Source organism: Crocuta crocuta, unplaced genomic scaffold (assembly GCF_008692635.1).
Source record: "Crocuta crocuta isolate KB4526 unplaced genomic scaffold, BGI_CrCroc_1.0 scaffold318, whole genome shotgun sequence".
NCBI lineage: Eukaryota > Metazoa > Chordata > Mammalia > Carnivora > Hyaenidae > Crocuta > Crocuta crocuta.
The window spans coordinates 2592278-2602860 of NW_027531425.1; the positions used below are offsets into that span (position 1 = coordinate 2592278).

At 52.5% G+C, this 10583-nt stretch overlaps 1 protein-coding gene across 3 annotated transcripts in view; it reads right to left on the minus strand.

Moving 5' to 3' along the window:
- Positions 1–9753, minus strand: part of ATP2B4 (ATPase plasma membrane Ca2+ transporting 4) — a 95666-nt gene extending 85913 nt beyond the window's left edge. For all 3 annotated transcript variants that reach the window (XM_077772130.1, XM_077772132.1, XM_077772131.1), the window contains exon 1: positions 9354–9753. The gene's annotated coding sequence lies outside the window, so the exon portion shown is untranslated. The remainder of the gene's footprint in view (positions 1–9353) is intronic.
- Between the last annotated feature and the right edge of the window lie 830 nt (positions 9754–10583).

Below are 10583 nucleotides of genomic sequence, written 5' to 3' on the forward strand. Positions count from 1 at the left end.
CCACCCCCCACCCCCCACCCCCTCCAAAGCCTGGTAACTGACTTCCCCCGCACCAAGGTCAGAAAGCCCCTGGAAATGTGGATGCCAGCTGTGTCTGTCCCAGCAATGCCAACAGATGTCATCTGAGAGCGTCCCACAAAGAAGGCTGTGGTACAGACGGCAGGGAGGAAACATCAAAAAATCATCCTAATGGTCCACAAGCACCAGCAAAGCGAGCAGGAAGCAGGCTGATGCTGGGGCCAGATGCTGTCCTGCCACCGCGTGGGTGCTGGCTCAGACAGAGGTGGGAGCCATTCCAGTGGTGGGGGGAGGGGGGCAGCAGACAGCCTCCCTCCTCTCCAGGATGCTCAGGGTCCTCTGCCTTCTGCCGGATGCAGCATCTCAGCTCTTCCTCCCAACCCACCTCCCCTCCCCTAAGCTCTCCTCCATCCATCCCCTCTCCTCCTTCAGATCCCGTTTGGGAATCATCTCCTCCGAGAACAATTCCACGTGAGCCCTGCCAAATTCTGGCCTCTGCATTCCTACTCACATCCTTCAGTCCCCAGCATCGCCAGGTCATGTGTCCCTTGTACCAGATGAGGCTTCCTGAGTGTGATCCTGCTCTAGTCTGCCACCAAATGGGGGGAAGAACAGAGTGGATATTCCCTAATTCCTTCTTTCTGACATTCCTCCATCCTCAGCTCCTACAATGCGAGGCAGGGCATTCAGGGCACAGGAATAGTGCACTATGGATGGACAGCACTCTCCTCTCACCCCATGGGCAGCAGACCTGGCCAGTTACCAGAAACGCTAATGCTAGAAACTCAACCAGATTCCGGACAAGGGTTTGGCCAATGTGTCTACCTCCAAGGCCAAAAGTCTGGATGGAGAGGGAGGCCAGGCTGGCCCAGCAGCTAGCCAACTTTCTCCAAACCCAACCCACAGTTCAGATGTAAACCTCATCTCTCTATCCCACAGCACTGACTGCAGTCACTGATTTCCAGTATCTACTAATATTAATACGAGACCGAACCACTTGAAGTGCCTTTTGTAGGTCAAAAGTGGTTGCATAGTAGCAATTTTCATATGGTTCGCGGTTCAATCTAATCATTCTGGGCAAATCATGTTGTCTAGGAGGGAGATAGTAAACTCCCTGAAGGCTTGGATCTCTGTATCTCTCTCTAGCCAATGTTTCTTAGTTTCTGGCCTCAGCCATAGCAGAATCTTAGCTTTGGGAGGTGTTGAGTAAGTACTTCTTAACTGAACATCCAAGGAAGGTAAAGTGGGGAATCTGAGGACCTGTCCTACTCCGAAACCTCACCAGTGGCTGTCCACAGGAGAGATTCCTTTAGGACTCCCCACATTTGGTCATCTGGACACAAGGATGGAACTTGGTCACAGGCTAGCACATTGTGCTAAACTCTAAGATAAAAGTTCGGTTTGAGCATTGAGAATTTTATCCCTTTGTAGAAAAGGAGTCTTGAATCAGAAATGCCTTTGTCCAAGCCTTGTTTCATTTTACGGTGGGGGAGACAAAGGCCCAGAGACATCACCGCCTTAGACAAGGTCACACAGTAGGGAAGAGTCCAGGTCACCAGTTTTCTGACTCCCAGTCCCATGCCCTTCTGGCGGGCTTGGGAGCACATGAGAACAAACTCTGCCCTGTCTGCCCCCTCTCAACTTCCTGTCTCGCGCTCTTACGGGCTCCCTAGCAAGACAGAAGGGGAATTGACTAAAGGATCAATAGCCTTCTCCTGCATGAAAAGAGCCCTGAGTCATGCCAGGGTTCCTAGGGAGGGGAGAGAGAGAGAGAGAGAGAGAGAGAGAGAGAGAGAGAGAGAGAGAGAGAGAGAGAATGGCAGTCCTGGAAACCTGATCTCTCTCCTGAGCTGGGACCAAGCTGGAAAGGCGGGGGTGGATAGTATGGCGATCTGGGTCACTGACAGCGCAGCTGGTACACAGTCCCTGCTAAGGAGGGGGGCCCAGAAGGCATTGCTTAGCTCAAGCATGAAAGCTTCGGGCAGGCACAGCCGGGTTCTTTCAGAATCACCAAATTATAGAATTTAGAAGGGAGGCGAAAGCTGGGTCAGAAACAGCCTCAGGGCTATTCCTCCTCTTAGAGCCAGGGACATCCCCTCGAAACGTAGGTGGGTGATTCTGGAAGCTGCAGTCCCAAGGCTTCCTCGGCTGGCCCTCAGCCTGGTGAGGAAAGGCCGGCTCCCACCTGTTGTCCCTGACCCAGCTGGGCCGCACATTGTGCCCCAGCTGCTCCCACCTGGAAGGGAAAGCCCAATGCTGACAACAGCAGGGGAGAAGGAAGACTCCCAGGGGAAACCACGTTGTGAAGAAGGTGCCTCCATGTGCTGTGTGGGGCTGGAGGAGCTGAGGAAAGATGCTCCTGTCCGTCAGGAGTCCCGGAAGCTAGGGGTCCTTCCTGGACCTGTCTCCCCCGCTGAGTATTAGAAAAACTCCCAAACTGGAACATTGAAAAAAATGGTACAGTGAACAACTCCAGACCCTTCACTGAGATTCCCTGATTGTTAACATTTTGTACGCACGCACACAGGCACACACACATTTTGCTGAACCATTTGACAGTCACTTACAAACCATTTGTCCCTAAATATTCTTGCATATCTCTAAGCACAAGGATATTCTCCTACAAAACCATCATCATTATTACTATGACATCTTCAACAACTAACAATAATTATCTATCATCTTATATCTATATTAAAATTTGTCCAATTATCCCAGGATGTCTCTTACGGTCTTTTTTTTTTTTTTTTTGGACCCAAGGTCCAGTTAAAGTTTACACATTGCAATTGGCTATTATGTTTCTTTCTTTCTTTTAAATGTTTACTATATTTTTGAGAGAGAGACAGAGTGCCAGCAGCGGAGGGGCAGAGAGAGACAGAGGCACAGAACCCGAAGCAGGCTCTAGGCTCTGAGCTGTCAGCACAGAGCCCGACGCAGGGTTGGAACCCGCCAACTGTGAAATCGTGACCTGAGCTGAAGTCAGACACTAAACCACTTCACTGGCTGAGCCACCCAGGCGCTCCCTCGCTATGATGTTTCTGTAGCTTCTTTACATCTTGACTGGTTTCTGCCTTCCTGCCCTTCCCCCCAAGCATATCATTTCAGTGCTTCTTGTAATGACCTTCACTTTGCTGAAGTCTCAATCAGTTGTCCTGTGGAATGGCTCACATTCTGGATTTCGCTTTTGTCTCCTCATGATTAGACTCCACATACACATGTCTGACGAGACTATAGGTGATGTGGCTGCACGTACAGCGTGTCGGAAAGAACTTATGCCAGGTGGCCTCACTACTGCTGATGTTTGATTACTTGGTGAAGGCGGTCAGCGCGGAGTGTCCCCGTTGCAGAGACAGCTTTCTCTTTTTGTAAAGAGTAAGTAACCCACGAGGTGATACATTGAGATCAGCCTTTCCCCCAATGTTGTTTGTCATTTACTAGTAAGCCTGGCCTGAGCTAGCTTCTGAATGAGGGGCTGCAAACTGGTAAATGTAAAGCTGTCGTTGCCTCCACCTTTCATTAGCTGGCCTATCTGTGCCAAGTGTTCCCTCCCTGCTCCACTTTAACTGTCAGAATGGACATCTTTTATTCAGTGTCTTATAATCTATTACTGTGTTTCTTTTCAGTATTCAGTGTGTTCCAAAATTGCCGTGTAGGAGGCCCTTGAAGCCAACTCTTGTGTCCCTTTGCCACGAGCATGTTCTAGCTTTCTGGCATAATGTGATGCAGGTGTATTTTCTCAGTCCCAGATTTAGAATCAGCCCATTTCTCCATAGAGTACTGCTTTTAGGAGGAAGTGGTATTTAGAAATAAACATCTAGGCGTGAAGTGTGTTCTATTCTACTGGGTAGCAGTGCTTCTACTGGGTGGCAGATCTAGGAGATCTATAAGAATCACAGGGTTCTGCCTCACCTTCCCCCGTTGCATATTCTTCTCCCTCTTCTTCCTTATCAAAACCCTGACTTCCAGGGATGTCAATATACCCATCTGATCTATCCTACAATAAACAAAATACTGTTTCCAATTTATGATGCCAACACCATGGCTAAGAACACAATTACAGAGTTCAAGATTTTTTTGTAGTTCTTTTTATCCTGAGAATACACATGCCACTAAGAGTCAAGGCATTAAATTCGAAAATTACATGAACTAATTATTTTCTTTGTAAAATAATCAAATTGATATTCAGTTAGGTTCATTGTTTCTGTTGTGGTGGGCTTTAGGGTTTGCTTTTTTCTTTCTTTCGGATCTATCTAACTGGGTAAAATAGTTACCTGGTTCAAAAATCAAAAGTGTCTAAAAAAGTATAATTAGTAAAGTTTCACTCCTGTCTCTATCTCCCCTATCCTGTTCCCACTCATCCTACAGGTAACCATTTAATTTCTGGTTTATCCTATGTGCGTGTGTGTGTGTGTGTTTGCAAAACGTATTCCTATTTCTCCTGTTTTCTCAACCCAAAGATGGCATACTATATAAAGGCACTCTTTGGCATCTTGTATTTTTCATTTAACAATATATCCCAAGGGGTGCCCGAGTGGCTCAGTCAGGTAAGTGTCCGACTCCTGATTGCCACCAGGTTATGATCTTGCAGTTTGTGGGCTCAAGCTTCATGTAGGGTTCTGTTGCTGACAGTGTGGGGCCTGCTTGGGATTCTCTCTGGCTCTCTCTCTTAAAACAAATAAATAATTAATTTAAAAAAATAACATCCTAGAAACCAGAGCACATAAACTCACAGGGCGCCTACTCTTTTTTTTGGCTGCATAGTACTTCATTGTGTGGAGGTACTGCTGTTCATTCAACCAGTTGTTATAGACGGGTATTGGGTAGTTTCCGATGATTTCCTTTCCTCTTACAAATAAGACTTAAAGAATCACCTTGTGCATATGTCTTTTTGTATCTGTGAATGTGCACTTTCTGGATAAGTTCCTAGAAGTCGGACGGCTGGGTAAATGCATACGTTGTTTTGTTAGATATTGCTCGCTTGCCCTCTATAGGAGTTGTACTGGTTTGCACTTTTGGCACTGATTTTGCAACCGAGGTGGATCTTGCTAGAGGTGTTCTCAGCTGAGAGTTTCCCTGGGACTATCTTAGAGTCCTTCACCTCCCCCACTCCCCCCAGCAAACATACTGCCTTAAGATCCTCCTGTCCCAGTGATTTGGCAGAGAGGCTAGAGCAAAGGCGTCTCATGGATTCCATTCCAGGTGGCCTGAATGGTCCCAGAGATTTTTTTTAATGTTTGTTTATGTTTGAGAGAGAGAGAGATAAAGAGAGACAGAACTTGAGTGGAGGAGGGGTGGAGAGCAGGGGAGACGCAGAATCCAAAGCAGGCTCCAGGCTCCAAGCTGTCAGCACAGAGCCCCATGTGGGGCTCAAACTCACAGACCGCAAGATCACGACCTGAGCCGGAGTCGGAGGTTTAACCGACTGAGCCACCCAGGTGGCTCGTATATGAATGGTCCCAGAGGTTTCTGTACTTAACTTGGGAAATCAGAGCACAGAGAAGTGATGGGGCTGAAAACTTCAATCAGACAGGAGCAAGAGTGGGGAAGGCAGGAGAGAAGAGGGATCCCTGGCCCTTGGTCGCCCAAGTTCTCACCTACCTTTCCCCTCCTTTGGCCTCTGCACTATCCCACCTGCACAAATTGATTCGAACCCCTCCTGTGCTGCTCCTGTGTGGACTAGGGAGCCCTTGGCTCTGGTCCTAACTGGATCCACATTCCTGTGGCCTGAACACAGAGAACTGGCTTAAGGTGAAAGCAGAATTCAAAAGTCCCTGTCATTTCTCTTTGAACACGTGCAGAGGAAATAAGTCAGTGGAACAAGACTGGCTCATCCACGGGAAAGAGGAAAGAGGAGACAAAGAGATGTCGGAAAAGGAAGCACAAAACATTCCACACGAGCCTTGGGAACTCCAGCCCAAGGGCCTGCTTTTTATTTCTATGACCCACTCTACAGAAAGGGAAAATGAGTGGGGCAAGGAGGTCATCCCCGTCTGACCAAGTACCAGCTGGGGGTGACTGGAATGAACACAAGTCGGAGGCGCTGGGAACTGGGCTGGGAAGGGAGTCCTGTATGAGAGGTAGGCTGGGGGAAAGACATCAAAGGGCTGGGAGAATTCCTCCCTGGAAGACAGTGAGGCCCAGGGTCGGCCATTTTTCTTCAAGGTCCAGCCAAACACCTGGGTCAACCTAAGCCAGACAGGACTCTTAGGTGCTGGGGAGCCAAAATGAGTACCTTCCTTTCCTCCCTCTGAGGCTTCCTGGATCTGGAAGGCCCTAAATGGGCAGGGCTTATCCATGTCTTTGGCTGCTGGGTCCAAAACCAAGAACACAGACAAAAAAGAGAAAAAAGGGTCCATGAAGGTTACGGGGAGAAGCTAAATTTTGAACAGAGGCAGCTGCCTGTGGAATGTTGAGTTGCTGACAAGGGGCAGCTGAGTCTGGGCTGGGCCGCGCAGCCCCCTGCGGCCCTCTTCCTCGGTACACCCTCCAGCCGAGGATGCTGGGAAAGAGTGAGGCTCCACTATCATTACTCAGGGACCTCCACGCCCCGCTCCACAGCACTTCACTTCTTCCAGCACTCATGCCTTGGGCAAACTACCTGCTCAGCTTCTGCTCCTATAACTGGGCGTTCCCAGTTTGACTTTTCTTCAGACACCAAAGACGACAGAAATGGGACAAATCTGACTCGGCCACGCCCTCCCACCATTACAGTGGGTGCAGACTTTCCACCGTGCGGCGGAGAACCGAAGCCAGCAGTGCAAGCTAGGCATCAGTCCCAGGCTCTCCCCAAATGTCACTTCCCTTCCTTCACCAAACGTTGACCCAGCACCTTACAACGTGCCAGGCACTGTGCTAGGTGCTGGGAGTCCAGGGGTAAGCCCGTGCCTCCTTCGACTTGCCCTTGAATCCAGCCAGGGACACGGAGGAGGCAGCCTGATGTGAAGAAGAGGGAGGAGGCTCAGGGAGGCCGGGAGGCAGCAAACCTGGGCTCGGCAGCTCCGAGCGCCTCCCGCGCAAAGTAGTCGCAGGAACGCGGAGCCGAGGGGGCGGGGCGGAGCTGCGGGAGGGGCCGCGACTGGGCGGGGCCGCCGGCAGCTCGGAGCCCCGGGCCGCGCGGGTTTCATGCAGCCGGGGCGGGAAGGGAGAGGAGGTGCCCCCGCCGCCCCCGCCCCGCGACTTCAAGGCCACAGCCGGTGGGGGGAGGGGTAGGCAGGCGCTAAATAGGGACCTGCTCCTCATCTAGAAGCCCTCTCCGAACGCACCAGAATCTACCCCTAGTCAGAAAACTGAAAATAGGAAGGCCAACTGCTGGGATGGTGGGACTCTGGCCCCCACGACGGAAGGGCGCGCGGGGGGAGGGGGGCGTGTGTGATTTGGGGGTGGCACCTCAGCAAGACGGTGGCAGAGAGGATAGGCCTCCCCAGCAGGATCAAAAAAATGGATTCCCCTCCCCCGCCTACAGACCCAAGGGCATGTATCCTGTCTTGGGTCCCTTGCCCCCTGGGGAAGGCCTCATTCCCGTCTGGATCAGAAGACAAGGAGGGGGAAGCTGTTTGGCCTTGGGGTGCAGTCAGATCCATCATCCAACGCCTCAAAATGAAAACTGATTCCTGCTGTTTCCTGGGCCCCTATTTAAGCTCTCCTCCAAGAGTCCTTTGCTTCCTTCTTTCCAGTTTCTAAGCTCCCACCTTTACCACCCTGGTTGTAAACCAGCTGGGACAGAGGGCAGGTGCTTCCTCTCCCTCCCCACCCCAGACTGACCCTGCTGATGTGTGGGGTCCAGGACCCACCTCCCGGAGCCCGCCCCCATGCCACCACCCCTAGTGAGCCAGGCTCACTAAGCCATCGGAGCCACCACCTCCTCCGGGCCTCTTCCTCAGTCCGGACCCCTAGGTCCTTGTCCCAGCCTAGGATGACCCTGGTACTGGTCTCTTGCCTTTCTTCCAGGCAAAGAGGGCCCGGCGCTGAGGGGGCTGGAGCCGGGATCGGAACAGGAAGGGCGAGAAGGGGGCATCTCTGAGGAGGAGCTCCAGGAGAGAGAGGATCTGCAGCCTCCCTGCCAGACACCCCACCCAGAGGAGGAGATGGCGCTGTAGCCTGGGATTCACTTCCCCTCCCCCCGTCACGTCAGTTGCGCGCCCGCGATTTCTCCATCTGACATCCCCCCCTACCAGGCCAGCCGGCGCCGACACCGCGTCTGCAAGTTGTTGTAAGTCCGGCAGGAATGCCCGGGGGAGGCGCCTCGGGCCAGCAGAGTGCCCACTCGCTCCCGGGATGCGCAGGCCACTCCTGCGGCCCCCACCCCACCCCCGCAGCTGGAGCGGAGCGGTGGGTCCTTCGCAGACCTGGGGGAGTGGTGAGGCGGGCCTCGCCTCGGGGAGGGTGCCAGCCGGCCTCCTCCACCCCAAGAGCCAGCCAAGTACGCGAGGGAGCGAGCGGGTGCAGGGGAGCAGAAGCGACCATCCCAGTCTTCATCTCCAGCTCTTCTGCAAGGGCGCAGTGGCCCAGGACGCTCAGGGACCCTCCCAAGGATGCCGGCGACCAAGCCCAGGCCGCCCAACGCTCACCGGCCCCACAGGCACCGGCCTTGGAACTGCAAACTTTCCAACTTCACCCCCTGCCCTTTCCTCTCCTCTGGGACCCGAGATGTGTGGGGCGGTGCCCTCAGAGACACTCATACAGTTGGTTCTTGACGCTCGGCGCACACTCAACAACAGCCGGGCGAGGGAACTCCCAGCTTTTTCCACAGCTAATTATAGACGTGAAAGTCTGAGGATGTTTTGCAAGCGGCAGAGAAACTGCTGAGGTTTCCCTACAAAGCTAAAGANCGAGACAGCCCCTCCTTCCTCTTGAAGACTTCTTACTCGGTTCTTTTTGTTTTTTTTCCATCGCTCTTTGGGGCTTTGGAGAAAGGGAACAGACGCGGAAAATATTTTTGCAACAGTTTTCCATTCTGCGTCTCATTCCCAAGCCAAGGGGGAGGGGGAGGGCAGGAACGAATGAGGGGAAATAAATGCTTTTTCCAAAAGCTCAGTTTGGGTGTGAAAAAGACAGTCCCTCCATTTCCCTACCCCCACGGCCCAGGAATGACAAAAACTAGGAAAAGAGAAAGAAATCACTTGTTTGATTACATGGTTTCTCAAAACGGAATCTAGGAAACAGTATCTGACAAATCTGTGCGCGCGCGCACACACACATATATACACACACACTCCAATCCCAGGCGCAAGAAACACGCTAGGAAGAGGAGATTCAGGGAGTTTTAGAAGCCACTGAGAGCAAAGAAAGAAACAAAGTTTGCAAATCGCGAGTCAATTCATTCTCTGCAAGCCTACCTCTCTTTCTAGCAAAGATCCAGGCTTCTCCAAGCGGGACTCTCCCTCCGGGTTTCCATGGACGGGGTGGGGTGGGGGTGACCACCCACCGGTCTCCCCGGTGTGGCAACCGCGCTAGAGATGCTGGCTTTGCTCTCTTGTCTTTCCGGCAACGGCCAGGGAGTGGGCTGGGTCTCCACCCCCAGCCCTCCCAAAGGGAAGGAAGGACCTCTCAGGTTCCTGGAAGAAAATGGGTGCAGGGGAGCTGGACCGGGGTCTCTGGCCTTGCTCTCTTCGGAGGGATCGTTTCCCAGGAAGTTCGTGCTCCCCTCCTCAACCCCCCGCTTTGGACGGTCTCAACAGCAGAGCTTTCTTAAGAAAATGCTTGTCATGGCAACAGCTCCAGCCAACTCGGGCCAGACTCTTGCTCACCAGCTCTCCCGGAGCAGTGCGGGAGGAGAAGGGGGAGGAGCGAGAGCTGGAACGGAGGTGGGGCTTGGCTGGAGGCCAGACCATTACTCTACTGTTAAGGTGGCCCGATTTGGAGCTGCAGCTGCTTCCTGGTTTGTCTTAAGGCGGAATGGGGAAATGGAGGGGAGGAATCCTCTCTTCTCTAGGGTTTCCACCCCGCCCTTGATGTCACTTGTGGAAAGGAAAGTAGGGTGGGGATGGGGGGGTGGAGGTGGGGAGTTGATGTGGGTGGCGGTATTCGGTATTCAACCGTTGCTGGGTGGAGGGAAAAAAGGAAGCTTCTGCTGGTTGTTGGCTTCCTGCGGCTCCTACCGGGCCTCTCAACCTCTTAACTCACTTAGACCCAGAACCCAGAAACCCAAGGTGTCTGCGGAAACTTGTGCCACCGGCCCCCACTCTCTGAACCCTTGTAGGAAAGGGGACCCCCCTGGAGGAGAAGGAATCGCCTTGGATGCACACAGCTACACAGCTTTGCTTGCACACAAATCTTAGTACACAGCTCCTCACCCAGATTTCTTTCACACACTCTATCCTGGGTCATATTTTGCTCCCTCTCGCTCCTGCATCCTCCAGAGGGTCCATCCACAGTGCATGATAATAGCTGTCCTCTATTGAGCCCTTCTATGTGTGGGCTAAAGCACATGGCATCATTTGCAATCTTGGAAGGTACTTATTATTATCCTCATTTCAGAGTTGAGGAAATTGAGGCTCAGTGGCTGGACCAAGGTTGCACACCTGATTAATGCAGAGCCAGGATGCAAAGCCAAGTCAGACAGACTC